Consider the following 16,822-nt stretch of genomic DNA (forward strand, 5'->3'; position numbering starts at 1 on the left):
ATCTCCTGGCCTATTTCCCTAGCGGATTGTCTTCATTCTGGAGTGTGCATAAACAGGGCCTTGCCTTCAACTTGTTAGCCATTTAAAATAGTGTCTGGTGATTAATAATTTTGTAAAAATAATAACATGTAAGTTGCATTTGGATTTTAAGAAGTTACACATTTTAATTTTCTTAGCATGTAACGTGGAGTGGTAGGAATGTATAGGAATTACACCTTACTAAGAAGGTCTCCTACGCTACTTCAGCAGCACCTCCCATGTATAGCATCCTGACTTAATTGGAGTTGTAAATCTGCTACTGATGTAATAAAAATGTCTTAGACAGTTTTATTACACCAGAAGCAAATTGGCTACTTACTGGTGGATTGCTGTGTGAGGGGCAGCCTGTGGTGAACACTGCCAGGAGAAGCAAGTCTGTCTACAGTTGCTGTGAATCTGAGAGGAGGTGTTTATAATTCCTTCCATACCGTGGTGCAGATTGGTATGCGAGTAACAGTCTGTGCATTCCATGCAGACTGCGCTGACTGCGGGCCAGGCGCACGGTCCTTCCTCCTTATTGCTTCAAATCCATATCTAACAGCATTTGTTGACTCTCCGACTAAGAGAACGCGAGGGTGACGAAGTGCTGGCTACCGCTCTGCAATCTTTTCTGCTCCAACGGACTTCTGAATCATGTGTGAGGAGACCTCAAATACATCTGTCTCTATCGCTATGCAACGAGTACGCTCAGATTTATCCGATCCGTATGAACGGGTCTATTGTATGGGTACTGCAGCAGTCTTGGATCTCTGACCAATTTGACTATTTGCATCTTATCTGCACGCACCTTTGAGAGCGGACGACTGTGGGCATCAAGTCTTTGAGTCAGCCACTTGAGTTTTGTATAACTTCTGATCTTGGATTATCTTGAGTCTACTTCCGGGAACAGATTACTGTGGGCATTTGGCCTTTGAATCTGTTTTCCTATGGGTATTGTCTGCGACAGTGATATCTACAGTTATGTCTGTTGGACTGCTATTGATATCTTCTTTGGAAGGGCTGGTGGCTGTGGGTGGTTAACATTTGAGTCAGCTCTGCGGGTAAAATTAAAGAGGAAGTGCCTGTGTTTGCTTTTTTGCCTTGAAGGCGTGGCGCAACACATACAGAGTTCGGGAATGGTGATCCACACGGCTTCTGCACCTGTTTCTGCACTGTTGCCCATCCCTGAAATGCTGCCTAGAACGATGCTGAAAGACCAGCATAAATCTATGGAAACCTCAGTGGGGGTGACAGAATTGGCAAATGAGGGGATTAATGGTTTGCAGCATATCTCCATGATGGAAGAGGGGCCCTGTAATATACAGGGGAATGACGAGAAGGCAGTAATAGGAGACGAAGAGGTTTGAAGCTGCTGTTAGTCTCTCTAAAAATGTGCGTATTTCAAACATCCTCGGTCATGTAAGCATTGCTCCCGAAACTCTGCGTGCCATGCTAGCAGGTCCCACTATTTCCCCTATTTGTAAGCAGGTTTGCTTCCATGCTGCTTTTCCTGCTTCTACTCCGAAACGGCCTGTTGATATATCCAGAGGTCCTCAGTCTGCTCCCTCTGGGTGGAGACGGCATTCATTGGCAGGGACTTTTGTATTTGGATCACAACAACCCTATTCATTTATGTTTAAGGATCTGATGGACAAAACAAAATTGTCCTGTCTGGGGGGTGGGGGGTGGCAAACCTGTGGGTCAAGTAGGATGCGAGAAGGCCTCTTGTGGTTCCACCCCGATGAATTTTCATGATGACTCTTGTGAATTTGTTGACTGAGATAGGATATTCAAAAAGAAATCACTAACCTGGAATTGTTATCTGGATGTGAAAATATGAAATCACCTGCTGCTAATTCTTAAAGGGGAATTGGGGGGGGAGGGGTGTTGAAGGTCAATGGATCCAGTGAGCATGAGCGCTGATGCATGTAGGTACCCAGTGCTTGTTGGGGGGTGCTGATGCGGTTCAGTCTACAAATGTGAGTGTGTTGTCAGGATTTGGTCGTCAGGGAACTCAAAGGCAGGACCCAGTGTCTGAATTGATTGGAAATAGTATCAAAGCAAGAGTAAACGCAACACAGTTCTCAGGTAAAAATATGGCATCTCAGACTCCGGAATGGCCAGTAGAGGGCCTGTCTGATGTGAGGGATGATATCATTCCGGGATACCAACATCCAACGGTGGGAGATTTCTGGACTAGACCTCCTCTGGGTGAGGCGTTTAGGCCTAGGGACGAAGTCACTGGGGGAAATTTTCTTTGAACCTGAACAAAGAGCTTATATCACGATATGATCAACAAGAACTAGTATCGAGTGCTGTGAGGATGAATACTGCAACATTATCAGTGATCAAATGAGAAATGTTCTTTTGATGAGGGCTATATGAGGATGCTTTCTAACAGAGTCTGGTGTTGTGGACCCCCTGGCAGGGTCGAGGTTATTAACAGGTCTAAAGTCATCAGCCCTACCTTGGTGGGTCTTATACAAGGTTGCCCCTTGGAATTAGATTCCATTGAGTTTCTAGATTCCCCATCTCCCTTTGGGGAGCGCATTAAAATATAAGGGCATCACATTCCGCAGGTGATACAATATACTGAAATTGTTTTGGTGGTAGACAACGGTATTGACGCTGGGTGTTCTATTAAAACTGCCGCTGAGGTCTATTCTCCTTCACATGCTTTAAATTATTTAAGCCAACAAAACAAAAACTGAAATTCCAATAAAGTGAACAGAACCAAAAATCAGCATGCAGGTCAATATAGATCTGCTAATGCCTCCAAGAAACATGTAGACCACATGTCAATGGTTGATACCATTATTGATTTGAATGCTGAAGAGAATGTATGTATGACCATGGCAAGACCTCCAATTGTTTTAGGGGGCACACAGTTGGGGGGATCCATGAAACAACAAAAATTGGGTAATGAGAAAGGGGTGAAACCTTCTCCGATTATGGTTGATCGGCCCACAAGTCCTATGACGCAGTGTCAGGATTTGGGTACTGATCCCATTTGCCATGACTCCATTGATGGTAATCTACAATTGGGCTCTGGTGTTGATTTCATTCAGGGAGAAAGGGCTACCTTACTTCCCAACCGCATTGAAGCCCTGGTAAGAGGTACTCAGTCTAAAATAGCCTTGTTTTGGACTTTAAATATAACTAGTACCAAGCATAGCAATCTGTCTGTGGCTAGATTGCAACTTGCGGTGTCCGCTCTTGCAGAGACTAATAATATACCAAATACTGGTGAACTATTGCATTCAAAGGTGGCTACAGGGACAGAGAAGACTGTGGAGCCTGTCCAGGTGTGTTCTATATCTGGTATAAACAATGGACCAGAAATCCTTTTGGCATCTTCTGAGCAAGCTTTATTGATTGAAGCTGTGGGGGATAAGGTCCCAGGGTTAGATCAGGCAGTGTTTACACCATATAGGATAATTGCATTGGAAGTTATTAAATCAAATCTAAGCCGCTGAACAGGTCAAACGTGCTAGAACTATTTACACAAACTCCCCCTTTGAGATCGATCCCTTCACTCAGGGGATATTGAATATAGTTACCTCTCGGTAAATGTTAATAATCAGATGGTTTCACATTTTTTCTCAGACATAGTGTCAAATTTGGTGTGGGCCCAGAGGGAAATACTCCACTCCTTAGGTTATGATATATGTCAACTGAAGTCCAATGAGGTGGCTAAATTATGTCTTTCTCCTCCGGATGTTGCTTTGAAACCTTTGGGCCTCATTACAACCCTGGCATTAAGGGGTTAACGGCGCCGTAAAAGGCTGCGGCGCCGTTAAACCCTTAATGCCCGATTCACACTTTAACGCCTGCTTTTTGCAGGCGTTAAGGTCCAACCCACTAAGGGACCTTGGTGCTAATTACGGCACCGTAATTTATGGTGCTGTAATTAGCGCCTTCCCCATTCCCATTGAGTCCTATGGGCCAAAAAAGGGGAATGGGGAAGGGGCCATGGTGAATGGGGATTTACCGCCCCGCCAACCTTGGAATGGGGCGGTAAATCCGCCATCCACCATGGCGGAATCCGGCATGGACCATGGTGCTAATAGCACCATGGTCCAACGCCAGGGTTTTAATGAGACCCTTTTGTCTATTCCGGAGGGTACTGGCTACAATGCAATCAGAATTCTTTCCATCTAATAGTACAAAAGAGACTCAAGATTGGTCCTGGATTGAGGCTACAATTAAAACTTTTGTGGCACTTTCTGCGGGAACCAATCAATCCAACCCCAGTTGATATTAGGGTCTTGTCCTGGAATATGTGTGGTATGGCGAAATTGCAGCGGGCATGCCAGAGTGTGCCCGATTTATGTGAATTTAATATCCTGTTTTTTCAGGGAACGATGTGTCTGGGAAGTTTTGTCTTGGATGGTTACTCCATTTTTTCTTGTCCAGCTACTTGTGTAGGGAAAGGCAGACCTTGTGGTGGCATGGTTATTGCGATCTATATTAATCGTCTTGCCAGCTCCACGTTGTGGTTTGCCTGTGATGGTATTCTGTCTGTGAATGCACATTCTTCTCACATAATTGGAGATGTGCTGCTGGTCAATGTTTACTGGAGTCCTGTAAATCACCCTATTCATGATGTTCATGCTATATTGACTTGGATATTTGATCTATGGTTAACTGGGGGACGCCAGGATTGTGGGCGGTGATTTGAATGCATACTATGCTGAGTTCTATAATGGGTAGTCATGTACCCCTTGTGATTGTACCAAATGACTCATGAGGGGATTGGTTTGCGATTCCTTTTTGACTTCTTGGGATCTCTTCCAAATAGAGGCTACTCTTGTGCCTGGTTTACCTCTCTATGCTTGGTATATGGGCTCCAGTAGTTCATGGATTGATTATTTCTTTGTATCATCTTTTCTTAATCCTAGGTGTAGTAACTTGTTCCTCCAGGATCCTGGGATCGGTGGCAATTTGATAATAAACTTCCCAATGAGGGCCTTGTCTTGTAGGGACGAGGTCTCGTCTATGCTGGTTCCTGTTAAACCCAGTAGGAGTGCCCCCTCATGTCGATGGGACGGAAAGACCTACAGTCAACTTATAAGACAACTGTCCCTGGTAGATATGAGGGGGGGCTTGGCTCTTTTCGGGGGCAGATCTCGACGAGTCTGGATGATAGGCCTTTGGACATGTGTATCATTGAGGGAATTAGGAAGGTCATGTCTCTTTGTGGACCTTAAACTATGGTTATGCATCCTCACCATTTTGACTCCAGACTTAAAGACTCTAAAAGGTGAGTTATTAAATGACTGAGGAGTTTGGAACTCGTATGACGAAATCCAAAAGTTAAGGAAATCAGAGGGCCAACGACATAGAAATGTTGTCAAAGCTCTTAAATGTGATGTTTACTTGAAAGATAACCAGTCTATGATGTGGACTCTTCTTAAAACCAACTCTAGACAGTTCTGGTCCTGTATCAATGAAGTAAATGATTCAGGCTATGTTTCCAAGGGCGATGTTATTCAAGAAAACACATTAGTGTCCTTCTATTCCAGCAAAATTAGCATTCTCCCTTCTATGGCTGCTTGCTACCCAGATGTATTTGTTAAACCATGTGCTATATGATTCATGTCCGTGGGAAATAGAGGAAAATGCTTGGGCCATTAATAGACTTAAACCCTCTAGGGCACCTGGTCCTGATGGCCTTCCTTCGGTTCTCCTGAAAAAGGATCTGGGTGCTTGGGCCATCTTTCTAAAACCTTATTTTTATGGAATTTATCATACACATATGGTCCCAGTATACTGGACTGAGTCTATTCTTATCCCCATTTTTATAAAAAGGGTAATGTACAGGAGCCGGGGAACTATGGGCCTATTGCCTTGACTGATTCAACTAGTAAGGTGTTTTCCTTTCTGCTTCTAAGGGATTTGAATACCTTCCTGAGCAAATCTAACATGTTATCCAACTTTCAGGTGAGATTTCGACAGGAGATTGGCACTTCCCTTAATGCTACGGTATTGAGAAATCTACTTCACAAAGTGAAAGCATCCCGAGGGTGGAAATCTATATGGCCTCCCTGGATTTATCTTCACTTTCTATTGTGTGGTGCATGAACGTCTGTGGGATAAACCGCTTACCTTTAATGTTCCTTGAAAGCTTGTCCAGCTTATTGCCCATCTACATCGAAATTCTGAGCTACATATTCATTTAAACAAGGATGGGCCATTTCTTGGCCTATATTGGTTAAGTTAGAACTCAGGCATGGTTTCACTCTTGCACCAACACTCTTTAATATGTATTTGAGTGATATTGATCAACTTTGGCGCACCTATGACTTGATATCGGTTAAGTTGGGGCACCTTATTATCCATTGTTTGGCCTTCGCGGATGATATCACCATTTTTGACAGGACTCTGCTGGGCATCCAACGGAGGCTAAACATCTTTTACAATTATGCTGTAAGAAATAACTTGGTGGCCAACAGTGCCAAGTCTAAGGTGGTAGTATTTTCCAATGCGAAAAAACCTAAAGTAATGCGATGGACATTGGGAACAGGAAATGTTGAGTGGGTGGCTTCTTTTTGCTACCTAGGATACAATCTGACTAATACATTGTTCATAAAGATGTGGAAGGAGACGCTGAAGGTCAAATTGCTGCCATTGAGGTTGCATATGAAGCGTATTATGAGGAAAGTGTGTGGTTTCTCCCTTTTGCCGGCTATTAAATACTATTTGGGGAAGATTGAGCCAGTCCTACTGTATGGGCTGGACATGGCATCTGCTGACTTGGGTCCATGTCTGGACTCTATACAAGGGATGTTGTGGAAGAATGTGCTGGTAGTGGCTTCACATATCCCGAATGCGGTAATACGTCAAGAATTGAATCTTGTCTCTTTACAGGCTAGACAACTTTGGAGACAACTACTGAGCTATTCTTGTTTTTTGAAGCCTCCGTCAAACTTTGTTGATTTTGCCCAGATTTTAGAACATGGTTCGGTATCTTCAGTTAATCTGTTTAGGTCACATATGAGAAATCTGCTGGTGCAAATTGGGTCCTCTGATATGGAACTTATGGGCAATCCGGAAAAAGCAAAATGTAAACCATTCCGGGACGACTGGACGATGATCATAGAGTCTTTGGGCCTCATTACGAGGTTGGAGGTAGTCATGGCGCTAGTAGCGCCATGACTACCTCCAATACCGGTACCGTTCAATGGGGACTTACCGGTCTATTCCGACCTTTGCGGGCCCGGTAAGTCCCCATTGAAAAAGCCATTCCCCATTCCCATTTCATTCCCATTTCAGCCCCCATAGGGCTCAATGGGAATGGGGAAGTAGCTAATAACTGTACCGCAAATTGCGGTACCATTATTAGCTCTGAAGTCCCTTAACGGGTCCATTCCTTAACGCCTGGTGACCCGCTAAGGGACCTCGTAGTAGGGCGGTAAGGAATTACCAGCACCGGTGCCCTTACCGGTGACGGTAATCCCTTACCGCCCACCTCGTAATGAGGCCCTTTTTGTCTCTATACTCTTCCTATCGGGAATATGCTAGGTTTCCCCAGAGTGTACATATCTTTAATTATTGCACTTGCTCATTTTTTGTATGAATCATGTTTGTTATTATATGAATTTGTGGAAGGTTTCATGTAAACAAGATCACAATAAATAATAAAAATAATAACCAGGTCTGCCTTCAGCCATTCCATTTATAAGCACTATGCATGTCCTTCACTGACGTCCTAGTAAAAAACAAGCATTGAAAAAGCCAACAATTTTGACTTTTTTATAAGTACTAGGCAATTGCAGGCACTGCTTTTAGATGTCCAGATACTTGCACTGTTTTTTCCTGCTACCATCTATGGCAAGTTAATACCAGTTAAGCAGTGCTTGGCAAGCGCCTTTCCAATGCCTACACAAAAGCACCAGGCCCAATGTTAATTCAGCAGTGTTATTTTTGGAGTGTCGCTGTTGGTGTCTCAGGTCAAACATTCTGATGGTGGAAATAGATAATAGCAGAAATTAAAGTTAAAGGCTGGAAGGTTTTGAATTAATCATAACCACTATCTTTGCTCTGGACTAGCCCTACTGGGGTGGGGTCAAGCCTTATTTGTATATAGTATTTTCCTTTTATTTTATATTTATTTATTGCATTTATTAGTAGCGCCCACCACCTGTGGGAATCACAGCGTTGGAACACGGTACAAAGTAGGTAAGTAGGCATTGCAAACAGGCATGTTGCAATTCTGTCATGAGTTACACATATTTGTTAAATAGGGTTGTTTTTACTTTCTTTTGGAAGAGCGAGTAGGACGGTTCTTCTTGGATATGCTGGGGCACGGCATTCCAGAGGGCGGGGGCAATGGTGGTGAAGCTGGAGCCCCAAGCTCTCTTTCTGGTGTACCTGGGGCTGACCAAGGCTGATGAGGAGGAGGAACGTAGATTCCGAGTGATGTGTTTTTTGAGATGTGGTTGGTGAGGTAAAGGCGAGCGGTGTTATGTAGACAGCGGTAGGTGATGGTAAGGAGTTTGAACTTGATACATGCTTTGATGGGGAGCCATTGTACCTCCCATCTGATTTGTGAGATATGGTCAGAGTGTTTCAGGCCCAAGACTGCCCTGAGTGCGTTATTTTGTAACCGTTGGAATTTGTTAATGTTTTTGGTGGAAGTTCCTGCTAGGATGGCACTGCAGTAATCCGATTTACTGTCTATGATGGCCATAGCTAGGGTGAGGCAGTTACTAAGGTTGAGGAACTTTCTGGCGAGGTTGATAAGTTTAGTGGAATAAGCAGCAGAGGAGGCGATTGCTTTGACATGTTTCTGCATGTTTAGTTCTGCATCGGGGTAAACCCTTAGCGTTTTGACGTGGGCAGATACTGGGATATTGTTCCAGTCAATGCAGAAGGAGGTAAAAGCGAGACTAAGGTGTTTGAGGCAGTGCAGGGAGCCCACGGTTAGGAGCTCTGTCTTATCATCGTTCAGGCAGAGATGGTGGGTGGCCATCCATGTCTGGATGATGCTAAAGGTACGGGTGATGTTGGTAGAGTCTAACTCATGATTGCCAGTGATTTTGAGAAGGACCTGCATATCATCAATGAAGTCGGTGTATGGTATATTGTGGCTATCCAAGTGGTCAAAGAGGGGTTGGTGTACATCTTGTACAGGCTGGGGAAGAGGCAAGAGTCTTGGAGGATGCCGTGCAGGGATGGGGTTGGCTGCTTCAGTGCCCAAAAAGACCCTGGTGGATCAACCAGATAGGAAGGATTTGATCCATAAGGTTACTTCGGGGGGAGAGATTGAAGGTTGCAGTGAGGTGTTGGCATAGAATTGCGTGATCAAACCAAATCAAAAGCTGCTGCGAGATCCAGTAAGAGGAGGATGGCAAGCTCCCCATTGTCTCTGTAGTGGTCAAGCTGGATCTTTAGATCCAGGAGGGCAGATTCAGTGCTGTGTCTGGGTCTGAAGCCTGATTGGCGGGTGCCTAATAGGTTATGGTTTTCAAGGTATATTTGGAGTTGCGAGTAGGCAGTGCAGTCCAGAATATTGAGGTGAAAGGATTGGGCGGTAGTTAGTGGGGATGGTGGGGCCTAGGGTAGGTTTCTTCAGAAGTGGCATTACCCATGCTTCCTTGACAGAATTAGGAATTTAATTAGATTTGAATGAAGCTGGCTGTGGTCGGAGCAAGGTGTTCTGCACGCATTTTAACAATGTGAGATGGACATATGCCTCCAGAGCAGTTAGAAGCTTTCAGATGCTGGAAGTGGCGAGGACTTTGGATGGCGAGACAGCAGAAAACTGAAACTGTGGAGAGTTGGGGTTGGTAGTAGGGGTAGTTTCGCAGGGGGCGAACAGTGCGGGTGGCAGGTGGGACTTTTTGAGAATGGCTTTATCCTTTCTTTATCCTTTCTGTAATGGAATAGCAAGATGGAAAACAATGGTCTGAGGTGTTGCCCAGAGCAATGCCAGAGGTTATATGATTCATTCAAACCCTTCCAGCCATGACGCAATAGCCCAAACTAATGAAGCTATTGGAGGTGGTATTTTCCTCTGGTAGTATTCATGCCCAATAACTGCTGAACTCCTAATGAGCCTATGAAAATTACGTTCTAGCTCTTTTGTTGAGTTGTCAATCTGCAGAACGTTTGCTGTACTGCTTGACTGCTGTGCAGGGGAAATGCCAGAGACGTGACAGAGAGCAGGCAAGTCTCGGACAACGAGCAATGCAGAACTGTCACGCGCAAGCACATACAACAGAGACCCCAACCACGCCACAATGATGGGTTACATGACTTACAACATCAAGTCTATGCAGTGTAGAGAAGAATGGCGAATTGTAAAACAAACGTCCAGCAGATAATCCAGGCAGAGAAAATACCCCCACAATCCATCTGGTTTGACCCACAACTGTGAGAAATGTTTACGCATTTGAAATTCCAACAACATGCGTGTTAAGTTGTGGGTTTGGGGTTATAAATAACCACTCAGGAGCCTTGCTAAGTTTAGATATCTTTAGTAAGTCCACAGGAACACAGGTAAGTACATTAGGTATAATACAGGACAAGTTCATAGGAAAGAAGCATCCACCGGTCCCCCTGTGCCAAGCTCAGTTTCCAACTGCTACATTCAGAACTAAGGCACTCACAAAATAACATTCAAGGTAGAACACTCTGATGCTGACATTCCAGATACAGACTTACACATGGATAGGCAATAGCTGCACACACAGGATAGGTAAAACATAACACATCTCCCCCTTTACATAACATTACAATGAAGGAAGGAAACAGAAGGAAAGTCAACAATATGAACAGTTTATCTTAAAGAACTATCTTTCCAAATAAACCCATCCTGCAAACTATTAAAAGCAAAATGCTATTCCCTTCCAAGTCCATAGTATGGCTGTCAAATAGCCAATCCACTTAAATTCAATCACCAGAACCATAATGGCCACTTATGGAACTCATCAGCATGGGACCAGCCCACAATCTAATAATCAATCTTTGCCACCTACAACAACATACTAACCCTGTGTCAACATTCACCAACAACAAGGTTCCCTGACAAAACCACAGGGTAATACCCCTCTATCTACCTAAAGCATATCTATATTCGTCACAATGAGCACCCACTAAACACCCGCACCAAGCCCAATGTCGTTGTCATATAACACTGACATTGACACAAGAAGGGGTCTACATAAAACCAGGTTTGTAACGTGGCCACAGACCTTGAAAAATAAATGCTCAACACTGAACACATTAACATTGGCATTTCTCCAAAACATGCCAACTGCACTCACCATCATCTTCCTCCTCTGGCACCCAACCCACAATATTTGACACCAGAGTGTCGGAATTTACACATCCCCCACAAATTTGACCACCAAAGTGTCAGGAAAATTTGACACACCACAGTGTCGGGATTCTACATCCCCCTATATCTGACACACCACTGTGTCGGGATTCTCCATCCCCCATAATTTTGACACACCTCAGTGTCCGGATTCTCCATCCCCCTATATGTGACACACCACTGTGTCGGGATTCTCCATCCCCCTATATATGACCACCACTGTGTCGGGATTCTTTATCCCCCAAATTTTTTTTTTTTTGACACACCAAAGTGTACTCAATCTCAACCGTCATTCCTTTTGCACACACTCTCACAGAATCACATTTACACTTAGGCAATTTGCGCATAAAATATTTGGTAAACAAGATTATGCAACATCAATTGAGTCCAAAATATTCAGCTACAAAGTCCTTTGTGATGTTACCTGTGGAAAAAAACTGTATGTTATAACATTGATACAATTAGTATATTCTCACTATTCTCAAAAACAAAAGTTCGAGAATGGACTTGCAAAAAAAAATGTAGTGGATCTCCGTCACCATGTCCACACCAAAATGACCAGAGGAATTCATTATGTGCCCACATAAAAGTCCACTATGTTTGTGCCTGCATATACTTTGTTGATATATATATAGCTGTGGATAAAAATTTGCTTTTGTGAAAAAATATAAACTTTGTACATTTCATTGACTGACATTCCTTTTAATTGGTGGGTTCATAGTTTTTCTTAAAACTTGGTAAACCCAATTGGCACCAAACATTCAGTCGCGCACCATTCCCAATTAAACATGCCAATAACCTCATTTCACCATAGCGGAAATCCATGCAATATCCAGATTATACTTGCCAAAAAAGTCACATAGGCACCATGACCTTAGATCCATGCAATTTCCAATTTATACTTGCCAAAAATCACATTGGCACTACCAGAACGCCTCTTAACTAGGCACCTTATCACCATATGGCTCCAACACCAGAACTGCTCACCATGGAGCCATCACATGCCAAATAATAAGGCACTACCTAAACGAGGAACCTATTTCCTCCTGTTAACCTGTCCACTGCATGCCATTTGGACAACCACATAACCATAGCCAAAAACAACAGCAAGTCAAACTGCAAACTACTTGCACATCCACTTGATTACTGCACCCATAGGTGACCTCCGTGCCAAACATTGCATGTATACATAAAACACCACAGGGGTGCGCACCTTACCTATTCTAGACACTGTTAACGAAACAAAACATTTCAGTAATACAGTGCGTTACAGTCACCCCCATGAGAAGGAACAACATTGGTAAAACAACACAACATTTCAGCACTAAATTACTATCAGCATTTTGATCCAAGACACCGATGGACGGATTGAAAACCCTGTTGACCAAAAATAAAAATTGCAGAAATTCAAAAGCCAGCTCATTTTCAAAACACAAGCATCCTATAACAAGATCTGCTTTAAATTACACATCCTTGATGATCCCATGTGTAACTGAAATGTCTAAAACCAGTCTGGGACGCTGAAGTTACACACGCATTGGAAACTTCTTTTCTTTTAATCTCTTGTAACACACAGATGCGTAATTCCAACTCTTCCGGTAGATTCTTTGCTCCAACCTCTCTCACATTGCAGTACATGCCATTGTTTCAGTCTTCAAGAACGTTCGCATCAGAATTTTCTCAGCAGCCAAACATCGCCGATACCCAGCGGATCATGGTGACGTCACCATTCTTGAACGGAGCTTCGACCTGCACTAAGCTCCAGGCACCAACTTGCTCTCGGCTCCCAGCACCAACTGTCATCCACGCTCCCAGTGCTGTGATATGTGCCAGACACTGCCAGCCAACACCGGACACCCACACAACTTTGAGGCCACACGAAAGGTACTATCTTGAAAGCACTTATATACTCTATATGTTGGAGATGCTTTTCCACTGCCGACCACCAAAATCTCTGGACTGATCCCCCAGCCCCTTAACTCTGCCATAGTAAGCCGCCACTCCCCATCATAGCGCTCTGTGAAAGGCGTCAGCTCTTTTATACTTATTTAAAGCGCTAATTAGGGCGAAGGGAAATTACCCAATGGCTTGGTGACAGAAGCGGGTGAAACGCTGATCCCCAAAACTTCCAGGTAACCCTGCACGCACAGTCATGCAGGGGAATGGGGTGCGCTCACCTTGGGGCCGGGGGGCCGGTGGATGCCTCACTGGTTCCTGCTTCTTACTGGTGGGCAACCTCCTTGCCGCCTTTGTTTCTTGGTACCAGTCTTTGTTTGTACTCCTTGCTTCCTTTTCTGTTGCTGCTCCCTTCAGTTTCCAACAATCCTCGTCGCCAATGTTAAGTTGCTGGTTTGGGGTTATAAATAACCACTCAGGAGCCTTGTTAAGTTTAGATATCTTTAGTAAGTCCACAGGAACACAGGTAAGTACATTAGGTATAATACAGGACAAGTTCATAGGATAGAAGCATCCACCGGTCCCCCTGTGCCAAGCTCAGTTTCCAACTGCTACATTCAGAACTAAGGCACTCACACAATAACATTCAAGGTAGAACACTCTGATGCTGACATTGCAGATACAGACTTACACATGGATAGGCAATAGCTGCACACACAGGATAGGTAAAACATAACAATGCGCTAAAATTAAATGAAACATTAAAGACAGTATACATCACCCTTCCCTTTAATTCCAACGTTTCAAAGTATGCTTAAAATGTTAACTTAGTGCACTCGATTTATTAAATTCGGTAAACAATCGCTAAACCGGCTGGAATTAACCTAAAATATCCAGGGAGGAGGAAAGCATAATTGACAAGGTAGTAAAGGGGACGCAATATACAAGGTAGTAAAGGGGAGGCGATATTTGTATTTTCATGGTGCCTGAGGGTTATGTTTCCTCGGCTTTACTGCACTGCATGACACGTCACAGGCGGGGTGCTGCGAGCAGTGCAGGAATGTCCCGCCGGCGGCGCTGACACTGACAGCCAGACCCCAATCTCTCCCCACCCGCCTCCCGGATACTCACATGTCCCCCTACCGCGGGGAGCGCGTGCCAAACTCTTCCTCCTCCTCTTTCCCCCCCAAGCAGCTTAATAAACACGCCATGCAGGGCAGCGAGGCAGGGAAGGCTGGTTACTCGGAGTTACCGTGTAAACAGCACACCGTTGCCCGGCAACAACCGGAGACAGGAAACAGCATCTGACGTGACGCGCTAGCGAATGACTGACGGCACAATTGTGGTTCGGCATGACGTCACGGGCCTTACGTAGAGGAAGGGTGGTTAGGCCATAGAGCTAAGCAATCATTGGCAAAAAGCCAACAAATTAATGAATCTTTCATAATACCAGTGACCAGTCTTGCTTCCAAGACACATAGGTTGCCCCTGAGCTATCCTCCGGCCCATATTAGTTAAAAATCAAGTGCCTGCAGGCACATTTGGTTGAGACTTTTTTTTAGCACAAGTAGCAGGTTTATAGTTGCAAATAAGCCATTATCTTACATACGTAAACTAAAAATAACATGGGCTTCCCCTTAAAGCACCAAGCTACATGAAAAAGATTCTGGCGGAAGGGTGTTCTAGATGGGGAGGGGCAGGTTGTGGGTGAGAATAGTCCAAGAGACTGGTGTGGATACAATCCGAACAGAACCCAAAGTTTATGTGTGCCCCCTACACATCAGCCCCCTCCCCGAGCCTCACTTGTCATGCCAACCGCTGTGGCTTATAGTCAGCGCTTGAAATTACACCCGATTGTCAAAATGTAAAAACATTTCAGCGCTCTGTATCTTATTATTGTACTACATTTTCCCCCTTTGGATCCGGGTACATGTCGTTTTATGTTTCCCATTTGAAATTTAGGAAAACGGCAAGCCCCAACATTTGAAGTAAAAACATGACTTGATGACCTTCTCACCACATGAGCATGAGAAAGTGGACAGCTCTCTGATTCTTGCCTCCTTGCCATGTCATGGCAGTCTGCAGTGCCGCCACAACCACATCTTCGGCTTTATAATTGAAGTCGGCGGCTTTGCTTGGTGACTTGTAAGTACATTTACGCTCTTCACGATCGTCACTGAGGAGCTGCCATTCAGTTCTTTGGACATATCTTCTCCAAGGACGGCATGCTGCCTGACCCCGAGAAGGTCGAGACGATCACCAACCTCGCCGAGCCCCGACAAGTGGCGGATGTCCGTTCGTTCCTTGGCATGGCAGGATACTGCGCAAGGTACATCCCCCACTATGCCTCCATCACAGACCCACTGAGGAAACTGCTACAGAAGGAGTCGCCGTTTGAATGGACACAGGCCTGTCAACAGGCTTTTGCGGACATCAAGCAAGCTCTCGCCGAGGCCCATCGCCTCGCATATTTCAACCCACAGTGGCACACCGAGGTGGTAGTCGATGCCAGCCCAGTAGGCCTCGGCGCCATTCTGGCCCAAACCAGTGGCGCAGATGTTAACCCCAGACACGTGATTGCATACGCGAGCCGAGCGCTATCAACGCCTGAACTAGCCTACTCCCAGGCCGAGAAGGAGAGCTTGGCAGCGGTCTGGGCGTGTGAGCATTTTCATAACTTTATAATCGGAAAGAAGTTTACGCTGATCACCGATCATCAGGCGCTTCTCTCATTGTTTGGGAACCCGCATACCAAGATGCCACCGAGGATTGAAAGGTGGGGCATCCGCCTCCAGGAATACGATTACGATATCGTACATCGCCCGGGGGGCGACCTTAACCCCGCCGACTACCTCTCCCGACACCCAGTAGGGGCCCCGCTGGCACGGAAGGGGGACGTTGCGTATGTGCAATATGTGGCGGCTCAGGCGCTGCCCCCGGCACTGTCACTCGAAAGGGTAGCGGCCGCGTCGGCAGCCGATCCGACGACAGCCCTGGCGATCAGCCTCACGACCGCCAACAAGTGGAAAGATCACCACAGAGCCACTCTAGCTCACCCGGGGGTGAACAAGCAAGAAATCGAACGGCTAGCCAGGGTCCATGGTGAACTGGCGGTAAAGGACGATAACATTCTGCTCAGAGGGTGTAGGATCGTTATCCCTGCCACACTCAGGAGCGAGGTGGTTAGCATAGCTCATGAAGGTCACAGGGGAGCCGAGAACACAAAGAAGCAGCTCAGATGCCATGTGTGGTTCCCCCTCCTGGACGCAGCTGTGGACGAGTGGGTGAGGAACTGCCACGCCTGTCAGTGCACAGCCCCTGCAGAACATCCGCCCCCGCTCCAACACACTCAAATACCTGAGCACCCTTGGGAACGAGTAGCCATGGATTTTTACGGGCCCACTGAAGCGGGCGACTATATTCTGCTCTTCGTGGATGAACACTCAAGATTTCCGATTGCCAAGAGAGTCAGCTCCACAGCGTTCTCTCAAGTTGCGGCAACGATAGAAGAGGTCTTCAGTGAGTGGGGGATCCCCAAGTGGGTCAAGTCCGACAACGGACCACCGTTCTGTGGGCACGAATTTG

At 45.4% G+C, this 16,822-nt stretch overlaps 1 protein-coding gene across 1 annotated transcript in view; it reads right to left on the bottom strand.

The window, feature by feature from the left end:
* Positions 1-14,472, bottom strand: part of NEK10 (NIMA related kinase 10) — a 2,768,076-nt gene extending 2,753,604 nt beyond the window's left edge. The window contains exon 1 of the mRNA XM_069648774.1: positions 14,369-14,472. The gene's annotated coding sequence lies outside the window, so the exon portion shown is untranslated. The remainder of the gene's footprint in view (positions 1-14,368) is intronic.
* Between the last annotated feature and the right edge of the window lie 2,350 nt (positions 14,473-16,822).

The sequence above is a fragment of the Ambystoma mexicanum genome, chromosome 2q (assembly GCF_040938575.1).
Source record: "Ambystoma mexicanum isolate Mex_15411 chromosome 2q, UKY_AmexF1_1, whole genome shotgun sequence".
Classification (NCBI taxonomy): Eukaryota; Metazoa; Chordata; class Amphibia; order Caudata; family Ambystomatidae; genus Ambystoma; species Ambystoma mexicanum.